General features: G+C 45.3%; 1 protein-coding gene across 3 annotated transcripts in view; it reads right to left on the reverse strand.

Annotated features, from left to right (window-relative positions):
• ARHGEF6 (Rac/Cdc42 guanine nucleotide exchange factor 6) overlaps positions 1-14,055 on the reverse strand; it is a 210,417-nt gene that overhangs the window by 178,024 nt on the left and 18,338 nt on the right. Inside the window, exon 1 of one of the 3 annotated variants that reach the window (XM_075323762.1) lies at positions 3,643-3,702. The exons of the other annotated variants lie outside the window; for them this stretch is intronic. The gene's annotated coding sequence lies outside the window, so the exon portion shown is untranslated. Of the gene's footprint in view, positions 1-3,642; positions 3,703-14,055 lie in introns of those variants that run through there. 3 annotated transcript variants of the gene reach the window in all.

Here is a 14,055-nt window from a genome sequence, read left to right on the forward strand (position 1 = left end):
GCGATGGAACGGAAGGTAAGGTGAGCATATAATATGTGCGTGCGTGCTTGTGTGTGTGTGTTTGTGCATTTGTGGAATGGCACAATAGGGGATCAGGATGGGACAGTTAACAAGTTGTGGAACGAATTGTCTGCATTCCAATGATTTCCTATGGGAAATTTTGCTTTGCTGAACAAGTAACTTGGCTAACAAGCACACTCCCAGAACGGATTGTTCTCGTTAACCAAGGTTCCACTGTACTTTGATTATTCGGCTTCGCAAATATTTTCCGAATACTTCACTGCTATTCGACTATTCGATGCGCAATGTAAGTCTATGGGAAGCCCGAATAGTTCCGAATAGTTGTTATTCGGGTTTCCCATTGACTTACATTTTGCATCGAATATTCGTGAATAGTCGAATAGCGGCGAGGTATTTGGAAAATATTCGCGAAGCCGAATAATCGAAGTATTCGATCATCCCTATTATGTATTCCATACAAATATTGATTATTAATTTATATAAACCTTATGAATAAAAACTGAATAAATACTCATTAACCACATAATATTTCTGTGCAGACTAGAAGCGCTCATACAGTTTGCTTCTCTATTGGGTATGCCAGGCATTTTATCTTGGGAATCAACTGTTTAATCTGACGTTAAACATGCAGGCGACGCCACTATATAAAACAGAATATTTTGTTACAGTAGTGATAGTAGTATCTTTTGAGTAAAATGTAAATTACTCTTTTATTCTATAAACTACTGACAACATGTCTCGGAATTTCCATGCAATACATTTTGTATTTATTTTCTGAAAATGAGAAATGGTCAAGATAACAAAAAAAAAAGGCATTGCTTTCAGGCCTCCAATACAGTAATGCCAAGAAAACAAGTTCATAATCATTTAGAAACAACAACACTAATAATGTTTTAACTCAGGAAGAGTTCAATCAATATTTTGTGGAATAACCATGATTATTAATCACAGCTTTCATGTGTCTTGGCTGCTTTCCATCAGTCTGTCACACTGCTTTTGGATGACCTTATGCCACTCCTGGTGCAAAAAAAATTAAGCAGTTCTTCTTTGTTTGATGGTTTGTGATGATCCATCTTCCTATTGATTACATTCCAGAGGTTTTCAATGGGGTTCAGGTCTGGAGATTGGGCTGGCCATGACAGGGTTTTGATGTGGTGGTCCTCCATCTACACATTGATTGACCTAGCTGTGTGGCATGGCGCATTGTCCTGCTGGAAAAACCAGTCCTCAGAGTTGGGGAACATTGCCTGAGCAGAAGGAAGCAACTGTTTTTTCCAGGATAACCTTGTATGTGGCTTGATTCATACGTTCTTCACAAAGTTTAATCTGCCCAATTCCAGCCTTGCTGAAGCATCCCCAGATCATCACCGATCCTCCACCAAATTTCACAGTGGGTGCAAGACACTGTGGCTTGTATGCCTCTCAAAGGTCTCCGTCTAACCATTAGACGACCAGTTGTTTGGCAAAGCTGAAAATTAGGTAAAGAAAATTCAACCAACATCTTTTCGAAGGACGTATGAATCAAGCCGCATACAAGGTTATCCTGGAAAAACAGTTGCTTCCTTCTGCTCAAGCAATATTCCCCCAACTCTGAGGACTGTTTTTTCCAGCAGGACAATGTGTAATGCTAGGTCATTCAATGTGTGCATGAAGGACCATCACATCAAAACCCTGCCATGGCCAGTCCAATCTCCAGACCTGAACCCCATTGAAAATTTCTGGAATGTAATCAAAAGGAAGATGTATAGTCACAAGCCATCAAAAAAGAAGAACTGCTTAATTTTTTGTACCAGGAGTGGCATAAGGTCATCCAAAAACAGTGTGACAGACTGATGGAAATCATGCCAAGATGCCTGAAAGCTGTGATTAAAAATCATGGCTATTCCACAAAATATTGATTTCTGAACTCTTCCTGAGATAAAACATTATTAGGTTTGCTGTTTCAAAATGATTATGAACTTGTTTTCTTTGTTTTATTTGAGGTCTGAAACCAATGCATTTTTTTTTTGTTATTTTGACCATTTGTCATTTTTTGAAAATAAAAACAACATTTATTGCTTGGAAATTTGGAGACGTTGTCAGTAGTTTATAGAATAAAAGAACAATTGTTCTTACTATTGCTGGGGATCAAAAGTTCCAAATACCATAACATAAGCTCATCTTTGCGGACTTAGGCCATGTGCCCACGGGACCTTGTTAATGCGGATTTTGCCGCGGAAAACCTGCGGATTTTCTGGATTTTCCAGATAAATCCGCAGATTTTAGCATGTACAGTCACTCCCCATGTCATCCTATGGGACATGGGGAGTGCAGTGTCCACGCTGCGGAAAGTGCAGCTGCCGACCATGCTGTGGATGTAGGCATCCGCATGTATAATTGCATGTCAATTATTCATGCGGAATTACCTGCAGATGTTCCGGCCCTCCGCTATGGAGATAAGAGGCTGGGACATCCGCAGGTAAGCTGCATGAATCTCCGCATGTTTCCCGCAGCTATTCCGCTGTAATCTAGCAGCTAAAAATAGCTGCAGACGCCGGCGGGCAGCTGCAGGAAACATGCGCTTGAACCAGCGGATACATCCGCAGGTACGAGCACCCGTGGGCACATAGTCTTAGGCTCTGCTCACACGATGCATTTTTGCATCTTTTTTCTTTGGTTTTATGCAAATAAAAAGCTGTTTTTTTACAGTATCAGCAAAACCTTTGAGATTTCAAAAATCTCATGCACACACACACACTTTCTTTTTTTTCTTTTTCCTGACTGAAAAGGAAAACAGCAGCATTTTTGAAAGCAGCAGCCTGTCCATTTTTTCATTGTTTTTGCTACTTTTTTCACCATTGAAAACAATGAACGCAAAAAAACGAAAACGTAATGTGTGAACATAGCCTAGCAGTAGGGATTTTTCTAAATTCATCTCTTAAATTGCATATTACAGCTATCATCAGTAATACAGGAGGTGGGTTAACTGCTCAACTGGCGTTACGGTGGCTCAGTGGTTACCATTGTATCGTGGCTCAGTTGTTAGCACTGTATTGTGGCTCAGTGGTTAGCACAGTATGGTGGCTCTGGTTAGCAGTGCAGTCTTGCAGCGCTGGGGTCCTGGGTTCAAATCCACCAAGGACAACATCTAAAAGGAGTTTGTATGTTCTCCCCATATTTGCGTAGGTTTCCTCCGAGTTCTCCGGTTTCCTCCCACACTCCAAAGACAGACTGATAGGGAATTTAGATTGTGAGCCCCAATGGGGACAGTGTTCCTGATGTATGTAAAGCGCTGCAGAATATGTTAGCGCTATATACAAAAAAATAAAGATTTATTTATTTCTTAACTAATTATTATATTTGTTATCCAGGAGTGTGGGAAAGTTGGGTGACAACCCCTGTGGAAGCAGACGTAGGTGTCATCCAGCTTTCCCAGAAAGGGACAAAACAATGAATGTTTGTTGTTGAGTATTACAAACAGGGCATACATTTCCATTTGCTGGCACATAGCATGTAGGGAGCTCTGAGTTTAATAGACAGGTCTGTGACTTATCTCTTTGTATATGACACATTTGGTAAAGTCCATAGACAATAAATATCAAGCACAAAGCAAAGAGGGGTTAATAGGAAGCATCCACTGACCTTGTATGGAGCAGTTTGTGGGACAGAGCAGCCTTCAGTGCAGCAAACTCCAGTGTATACATTCACTGACAGGAAGAGAAAGCAAACTGGGCTGGAGAATGCCCCTGACCAATGAGAAAGTCACACACATCTCACCAATTACAGAATCTTCACAGCAGCCAATCACGTCTGGTCTTACATCTGCAGCTTCAGGAAGGAGGCAGAAGAATGATACATTGTATCACTCACATGTTGCAGAATGTATCAGTGTGCGGCAGAGGGGATGCGCTGTGTGTAACGGGGAGTGCAACCACAAGCTCCAACAAGAAAGTTCACTTGTTTTTTTCCCCCTCCACTATGTCAGCAAAAAAGGCATGCTGGGGTTTGTAGTTCCAAAAAAGACAAATAATGTTCATAGCTCAACAGCCTTATTAATATAGGCCACTAAGGCTATGTTCACATTTCCGTTGTTTTGCATCAGTCACCTGCGTTGTTTGACGCTTGTGACTGATGCGTTGTACAACGGGTGACAAGAATTGTCATGAGAAAGCGGATTCCGTTGGTGAAATGCTTTCAGTATAAAAACGAGAGCCGTCCACCGGGCGATCAGCTGATCGTTCACAGAAGCCGTCCGCCGGGCGATCAGCTGATCGTTCACAGAAGCCGGCCGCCGGGCGATCAGCTGATCGTTCACAGAAGCCGACCGCCGGGCGATCAGCTGATCGTTCACAGAAGCCGGGCGATCAGCTGATCGTTCACAGAAGCCGACCGCCGGGCGATCAGCTGATCGTTCACAGAAGCCGGCCGCCGGGCGATCAGCTGATCGTTCACAGAAGCCGTCCACCGGGCGATCAGCTGATCGTTCACAGAAGCCGTCCACCGGGCGATCAGCTGATCGTTCACAGAAGCCGTCCACCGGGCGATCAGCTGATCGTTCACAGAAGCCGGCCGCCGGGCGATCAGCTGATCGTTCACAGAAGCCGGCCGCCGGGCGATCAGCTGATCATTCACAGAAGCCGGGCGATCAGCTGATCATTCACAGAAGCTGGCCGCCGAGAGATCAGCTTTCAAGAAGCCAGCCGCTGGGCAATCAGCTGATCATTCACAGAATCCAGCCGCCGAGAGATCAGCTGATCGTTCACAGAAGCCGACCGCCGGGCGATCAGCTGATCGTTCACAGAAGCCGTCCGCCGGGCGATCAGCTGATCGTTCACAGAAGCCGACCGCCGGGCGATCAGCTGATCGTTCACAGAAGCCGGCCGCCGGGCGATCAGCTGATCGTTCACAGAAGCCGTCCACCGGGCGATCAGCTGATCGTTCACAGAAGCCGTCCACCGGGCGATCAGCTGATCGTTCACAGAAGCCGTCCACCGGGCGATCAGCTGATCGTTCACAGAAGCCGGCCGCCGGGCGATCAGCTGATCGTTCACAGAAGCCGGCCGCCGGGCGATCAGCTGATCATTCACAGAAGCCGGGCGATCAGCTGATCATTCACAGAAGCTGGCCGCCGAGAGATCAGCTTTCAAGAAGCCAGCCGCTGGGCAATCAGCTGATCATTCACAGAATCCAGCCGCCGAGAGATCAGCTGATCATTCACAGAAGCCAGCCGCTGGGCAATCAGCTGATCATTCACAGAAGCCGGCCGCCGAGAGATCAGCTGATCATTCACAGAAGCTGGCTACCGGGAGATCAGCTGATCATTCACAGAAGCCGGCCGCTGGGAGATCAGCTGATCGTTCAACTGCCGGGAGAGACATTGATTTGACTGATTAAACACAAGATCTCAACATGCGCAGTGAAGACCAAAGGATTCCGTTGCTCAAAAAAGTTACATGCTGCGTTCCTGCCGCCCGACGGTCAGTCGTTCTACGACTGATCAGTCGGGCGGAGGATGCAATGCAAGAACATCTGTCGCATCCGCCGCTCATACAAGTCTATGGGAACAACAGAATCCACTAAACGGATTGCGTTGTTTATCAGAGCGGCGGATTGTGACTGATCCTAAACAACGGAAATGTGAACCTAGCCTAATTAATAAGTGTTTGCTGTAATAATTAGTATATTCAGTAGCATTTTATTCTCACCTCTGGGCCACCAAACACATCTGATCTTAGACAGTTTCAAGAACTATGAGTACAGGAATGAGGCTAGAGTCTCACTTGCATTTGTACAATGTGAGAATATCTCGCAATGCACTCGTCGTACCAATGTTAATCAATGAGACAGCTCCAATCGGACTGAGGAAAAAAATCGCAGCAAGCTGCAATTGCAAGGGTATCTCACGCGAGACTCTCCAATGCAAGTCTATGGGTGTAAGAAAAAGACCGATGTCACACGGACAGCGGACCATCCTAGTGACATCCGTTTTTATGGATACAAATCTATCATGTAGCAGAGAACACTGTAAATGCTCCTGTAAATGACTACTAGCTGCTGGGAAAAAAAACGGATTGCACACGGACAGTGTGCCTCCAGCCTAATGCAGGCATCACACGGTACGATCTATTGTGCGATCGCACGAGCGATCGTACCCGCCCCCGTCGTTTGTGCGTCACAGGCAAATCGCTGCCCGTGTCGCACAAAGTCGTTACACCGCCGTCACACGTACTTACCTGCTGTGCGACCTCGCTGTGGGCGGCGAACATCCACTTCCTGAAGGGGGAGGGACGTTCGGCGTCACAGCGACGTCACACAGCCGCCGGCCAATAGAAGCGGAGGGGCGGAGATGAGCGGGACATAAACATCCCGCCCACCTCCTTCCTTCCGCATTGCCGGCGGGTGCTGCGGGACGCAGGTAAGCTGTGTTCATTGTTCCCGGGGTGTCACATGGAGCGATGTGTGCTACCCCGGGTACGATGAACAACCGGCGCCATGAAAAATAAACAATTTTTTAAAAATAAGTGACGTGTACATGACTCACGATTTGTGACCGATTCTGCGTCGCTCGGAGGTGTCACACGAGACGACGTCGTGAACGATGGCGGATGTGCGTCACGAAAACCGTGACCCCGACGATGCATTTCACAATGGATCGTCTCGTGTGATGCCCACATAAGCCTGAGGCCATATGGAGATTACGGAGAGTGCTCGTATGACACTCGGCTCACACTCGCAGCACAGCGGGAACCGAGTGTCATGCGACTGTGGTCCAATCGTGCGATCAGACTACAGTTGTGGAGGGGAGGGGCGGCGCTGCGGAGGGGAGGGATTTATCTCCCTATCTCCTCCGTTGCTGGCTGATGCGAGAATCGCACTGCTCTCGTGTTGCACCAGTGTAACACGAGAGCAATGCGGTGTTTCTCTCGCCCCATAGACTTGAATGGATACGAATGGAACAGGATCGCATTCCACCCACAGCATGCTGCGACTGTTTTCTCGGTCCGTGTAGAGCTGAGAAAACAATTGCTCATGAGAGCGGCCCCATAGAGTAATATTGGTCCGAGTGGAATGCAATTTTTTTTATTGCATTCCACTCGCTCTGTATTACTCGCCGTGTGTGCTACCCTAAGGCTGGGGCGAGTGTTGCAGCAATTCTCAGTGGTCAAGTAACCAAAAAAAGGAACCTGTCACCAGATTTTTGAGCTCTAAACCAAAACTAACGCCTTAAAGTGAACCTGTCAGGTGCAATATGCTCCCAGAACCACGAGCAGTTCTGGGTGCATATTTCTAATCCCTGCCTAACTGTACCAGGCTATAGTAACATATATAAAGGGATCTTTAGAAAAAGTACTTCTAAAGATTCTTTATGATATGCTAATGAGGCCTGTGACTAGTTTCAAGGGTGTTAGTTCCTGCGCTCATTCCGCCCATTGCCTCACGTCATCAGCGGTGACACACGTACCTGTGTCCGCTGTGACATGATAACATGCTAACAGGGCGGAATGAGTGCAAGAAATAACGCTCTTGCGACTAGTCCCTGGCCTCATTAGCATATGATAAAAGATCTTTAGAAATACTTTTTCTAAAGATCCTTTTATCTGTGCCACTAGATACAGGAACAGTTAGACAGAGATTAGAAATATGCAACCAGAACTGCTCGTGGTTCAGCATATGGTACCTGACAGATTCCCTTTAAGTAGCGCTTGTTCTGCATTCTATAAAGGTGCATATTGTCCCATGACACCCACTGCACACCCCACAAATACCTTATAAAACTCCCGCCATGTATGTAAATCTTTGGGTCTCGTTAGATGGGCATCCTAGGATATAGCTCCTGTCCCTCCTTTCGGCGCTGATCACCATCCTTCTTTGATGATTGACGTGGATGACGCCTCCGGCCGGGCAAAATCTCTCGCCTACCCAGAGACATTGGCGGCTCATGCAGGCGCATTTCGCTCTCTTCTCTTGCGGGCAGAGCTGAAAACATCAGTGCGCCTGTGCAAACCAGCGAGCTCTCTGATCGGGTATGAGATTTAGCCTAAATATGTGGATGACCCATGTGATGTCATCCACATCGCCGGACAAAATCTTGCGCCTGTGCAGAGAAATCGTTGTTTCGAGGAGGCACAACTATTTTTTCTGCTCTGCCTGCAAGAGGGCACAGCGCAGTGCCCCTGTGCGAGCTGGCAATGTCTTTGCGCAGACACGAGATTTTGCCTGGCTACGTGGATGACACAAGTGACGTCATCCACGTCATGAAAGAAGGACAGCGAGCAGCGCCAAAAGGAGGAACAGGAGCTGCAAAATAGGACGCCCATCGGACCAGACCCAAAGAAAAATCAACACATTTGCAACTCTGTGTTGCAGGCAACAATTGTGGCACCAGAAGCGATAATTAGATGTGACTTAGTAATATGACACTGCGGTTTTAGTCAGGTAAGGCATCACCCTAGTGTAAAAATTTCCATATCATAAACTCCTATAATATAATTTCTTTTTATTTCCAGTTTATGGAATAGATTTTCATCTGCTATCATGTTATTGGTAAAGACGAGTGTTCTTCAACTTGTGCCTCTCTAGCGCTTGTGAAACTAAAATATCCAACATAACAGGACAGCCACTCATTAGCTTCCTGGGAGCTTTCTGGATCCATTTGTGAAACATACCGACTCGCCCGGCCAAGGGGGCTTTCATCGGCATAAAGGCCGCTTTACACACAACGACATCGCTAACGAGATGTCATTGGGGTCACGGAATTCGTGACGCACATCCGGCCTCGTTAGCGACGTCGTTGCGTGTGAAACACACAAACGACCGTTAACGATCAAAATTACTTACCTAATCGTTGATCGATGACGCATCGTTCCTTTCCCGATTATCATTGCTGTTGCAGGACGCAGGTTGCTCGTCGTTCCTGCGGCAGCACACATCGCTACTTGACACCGCAGGAACAAGGAACATCACCGTACCTGCGGCCGCCGGCAATGAGGAATGTAGGAGGTGGGCGGGATGTTATGGCCACTCATCTCCGCCCCTCCGCTTCTATTGGGCGGCTGATTAGTGACGCCGCTGTGACGCCGCATGAACCGCCCCCTTAGAAAGGAGGCGGTTCGCCAGCCACTGAGACGTTGCTAGGCAGGTAAGTATGTGTGATAGGGAAAAACGAGATTGTGCGTCACAGGCAGCGATTTGCCCGTGACGCACAACCGACAGGGGCGGGTGCTTTCGCTAACGATGTCGCTGTGTGTAAAGTGGCCTTGTTGTGCAAACTGACTAATTTTTTTTATAAGGATATTCCGAACCAAAGAATATCAGACCCAGCACACTGATGAATATCGATCTGTTTTTTGGGTACAAGGAAAAAAACTGAATTTGCCATAACTACATACAGAGTGTTCATGGCAGCTGTCAGCAACTTGCGGCTGTTAAGGTATGCTAGGCGTTTCGGTTTCTCTACACTGAGCAGTATTATGACAACTTAGGCTGCTTTCACACTACGTTTATTTAACATGCGTCCTGAACGTTTTTTTGCTGCAAAAGCGGATCCTGCTTTTACAGCAAAAAACGCATGTAAACGCATCTGTTATTTTGCAGGATCCTGTCACTGGATGTTTAGGGGCGGGCATTGGAGTCATGTGATCGGGAGTGAGGGGAACTAAACGTGCCAGACTGGGAGCCGACTTCTGACAGCTGCAGACGCTCGTAACAAAGGTAAACATCGGGCTTGGATACCCGATATTTATCTTGGTTACGAGTGTCTGCAGCTGCTAGGAGCCAGGCTCCCTGCACACGTAACCAACGTAAACATCGGGTAACTAAGAGAAGTGGTTACCCGATATTTACCTTGGTTACGAGTGTCTGCAGCTCTCAGGTGGGGGAGAGGGAGGAGAGGAAGGGGGAAAGACAGAGATAGAGAGGGTGAGGAAGGGAGGAGGAGAGACAGATCACGCGAGACTGGTTCTGGGCATGCTCAGTACTTTCTGGGCATGCTCAGTACAAAAGCAGGATCCTGTTACAACGCAACTCAACGCATTCTGCTAGGCAGGATCCAGCGCTCATTGAAATGCATTGCAGCTCGCGGCGCAATGTGAAGGATCCTGTGAGATGCGTTATTTTGACAAAGGTAAAAAACGCTACAAGTAGCGTTTTTGAAACATGTTAAAATAACGCAAAAGTACAGATCCTGTGTCTAACGCACGCAAACGCATGCGAACGCAGGTGGACGCGAGTCCATTGCAAATGCATTGAAGTGAAAACGCATTTGCACTGGATCCGTTTTTCCGCTAAAAAAACGTTATGGACGGATGTTAAATAAACGTAGTGTGAAACCAGCCTTAGCTTCGGTTTCGGGTGTCTGTGAGTGATTTGCATACGTGCGGTCATGTGCCGACAAAACATGCGTGGCATCTCTCAATACAAGTAAATAGAGTGAGTGAGACCGAACACATCTAGTCAGAATGTGGCCAGAAGTAAGCAAATCACATATGTGCAGTCACATAGGCACCCACTTCCACCGCTGGCACCTGAGAATCCTGACAGTGTGAACACTGCGCACTGTAAGGATTCACAAGTCTGCAGTCACTCAGATCCTCTCCAAGCACTGTTACTTCTGCTGTACAGCCGCTCTGCCCTCACTGAGTGTATAGACATGAGTCACACTTATGTGTGTTTTGCTCTTCTGACTACAACAGACATACAGTAAGGGTCCCGTCACACGTATCGATGTTCCAGTGATCCCACCAGCGATCCGGCCTGGCAGGGATCGCTGGAGCGTCGCTACATGGTTGCTGGTGACCTGCCAATCAGGCAGATCTCCACAGCGATCAGAGACCAGCCACCAGCGACCTGTGTAACGATGCTGTGCTTGGTAGCAAGGGTACACATCGGGTAACTATGCAAATCGCTTTGTATAGTTACTCGATGTGTACTCTGGCTACGTGTGCAGGGAGCCGGCATCTGGCAGCCTGTAACCGGCGTATGCTGGTAACCATGGTACACATCGGGTAACTAAGCAAAGCGCTTTGCATAGTTACCTGATGTGTACCATGGTTACCAGCGTACCGCCGCTTACAGGCTGCCAGACGCTGGCCCCCGGAAAATTCAGATCATTGGTCTCCCGCCGTCAAACACACTGATGCATGCTGCACAGCGGGAGACCAACAAGCAAAAAATGGTCCTGATCGTTTTGTAGCGATCAGCGACCTCGCAGCAGGGGCCCGCTCGCTGCTACTTGTCACATACAGCGAGATCGCTGGCGAGGTCGCTGATACATCACAAAACCTGTGACGTTTCAGCGATCTCGCTAGCGATCTCGCTGTGTCTGACGGGGGCTTAAGTGTGATTGATCACTAAGACATTTCTATACAGGCAGTGTAGGAGCGGGGCAGTACAGCAGAGCTTACAATGCTATTAAAGGAGGATTTGTAATGTGATCCACCTGTCTTGCCACCCCCTCCATAGTGACTTTAACGGAAGGATGTGAGTTATATCTTCTCTAATCTCCAAGCACTTTCCAATCATGCAGGAGGTTAGACCAGGAGACCAGAGTGTATCCTTACATCTCCCACACTGAGAAACGTAAGCTCTACTGGGATAGTGTTCCTTTTCTGCCTCCTTATATTTGAGAAACTCATACAGAGATGAGGGCACTGGCAGTGAAAATTATCTGATAAGACCCAGTTGGACTTAAAAAACAATTCACTCACTAGGTGTCTTGATACTTTGATTGCTAATATCTCTGCAACCTACAGGCAAGCTTAAAAAAAATAAAAAAAATAGAACAAAAACATTTGGTTCCACTCTGCAGCCATTATTGCATTGTGTGGACTGTGAGTCCGTGAAAAATTCACTGAAAAGTTCTGTCCAAGGGAAGTTAAAGTGATTTAATGAAAAAAATGCACTTTAAAACTCTTTTTTTTAAGTTTTTTTCTAGAGGCTTCTATTGGGAGCAAGAAAAAATGCAACTGAGTTTTTAAGAGCAGAATAAAAACTTTTCTATACAAAAAAAAACACACACGAGAAAATCTGCACCAAAACAGCATCAAGTAAAGGAGGAAATGCACAAAAAATGGCGCTACACCAGCAGATGACATGGCTCCCCAAACCATCACTGATTGTGGAAACGTCATACCAGACCTCAAGCAGCTTGGATTGTGGCCTCTCCACTCTTCCTCCAGACTCTGGGACCGCGATTTCCAAATAAAATGCTAAATTTATTTTCATCTGAAAACAACACCTCGGACCACTGAGCAACAGTCCAATTCTTTTTCTCCTTGGCCCAGGTAAGAAGCTTCTGGCGTTGTCTATTGGTCCTGAGTGGCTTGACACAAGAAATGCGACAGTTGTAGCCCATGTCCTGGATACGTCTGTGTGCGGTGGCTTTTGAAGCACTGACTCCAGCAGCAGTCCACTCCTTGTGAATCTCCCCCAAATTTTTGAATGGCTTTTTAGTAACAATCCTATGTAGGCTGCGGTTATCCCGGTTGCTTGTGCACCTTTTTCTACCACACTTTTTCCTTCCACTCAACTTTCCATTAATATTCTCCGATACAGCACTCTGTGAACAGCCAGCTTCTTTAGCAATGACCTTTTGTGGCTTACCCCCCTTGTGGAGTGTGTCAATGCCTGCCTTCTGGACATCTGTCAAGTCAGCAGTCTTCCCCATGATTGTGTAGCCTACTGAACCAGACTAAGGGACCATTTTAAATGCTTAGGAAGCCTTTGTAGGTGTTTTGTGGTGATTATTTTAATTTTCTGAGATAATGACTTTTGGGTTTTCATTGGCTGTAAGCCATAATCATCAACATTAACAGAAATAAACACTTGAAATAGATCACTCTGTGTGTAATGACTCTATATAATATATAGAAATAGATCCCTCTGTGTGTAATGACTCTATATAATATATAGGAATAGATCCCTCTGTGTGTAATGACTATATAATATATAGGAATAGATCACTCTGTGTGTAATGACTCTATATAACATATAGGAATAGATCACTCTGTGTGTAATGACTCTATATAATATATAGGAATAGATCACTCTGTGTGTAATGACTATATAATATGTAGAAATAGATCCCTCTGTGTATAATGACTATATAATATGTAGAAATAGATCCCTCTGTGTGTAATGACTCTATATAATATATAGGAATAGATCACTCTGTGTGTAATGACTATATAATATGTAGAAATAGATCCCTCTGTGTATAATGACTATATAATATGTAGAAATAGATCCCTCTGTGTGTAATGACTCTATATAATATATAGGAATAGATCACTCTGTGTGTAATGACTCTATATAATATACAGGAATAGATCACTCTGTGTGTAATGACTCTATATAATATATAGAAATAGATCCCTCTGTGTGTAATGACTCTATATAATATATAGGAATAGATCCCCCTGTGTGTAATGACTCTATATAATATATAGGAATAGATCCCTCTGTGTGTAATAACTCTATATAATATATAGGAATAGATCACTCTGTGTGTAATGACTATATAATATATAGGTATAGATCCCTCTGTGTGTAATGACTATATATAATATATGGGAATAGATCCCTCTGTGTGTAATGACTCTATATAATATATAGGAATAGATCACTCTGTGTGTAATGACTATATAATATATAGGTATAGATCCCTCTGTGTGTAATGACTATATATAATATATGGGAATAGATCCCTCTGTGTGTAATGACTCTATACAATATAGAGGAATAGATCCCTCTGTGTGTAATGACTCTATATAATATAAAGGAATAGATCCCTCTGTGTGTAATGACTCTATATAATATATAGAAATAGATCCCTCTGTGTGTAATGACTCTATATAATATATAGGAATAGATCCCCCTGTGTGTAATGACTCTATATAATATATAGGAATAGATCCCGCTGTGTGTAATGACTCTATATAATATATAGGAATAGATCACTCTGTGTGTAATGACTCTATATAATATATAGGAATAGATCACTCTGTGTGTAATGACTATATAATATATAGGTATAGATCCCTCTGTGTGTAATGACTA

This window comes from Anomaloglossus baeobatrachus, chromosome 9 (genome assembly GCF_048569485.1).
Source record: "Anomaloglossus baeobatrachus isolate aAnoBae1 chromosome 9, aAnoBae1.hap1, whole genome shotgun sequence".
In the NCBI taxonomy this organism is placed as follows: Eukaryota; Metazoa; Chordata; class Amphibia; order Anura; family Aromobatidae; genus Anomaloglossus; species Anomaloglossus baeobatrachus.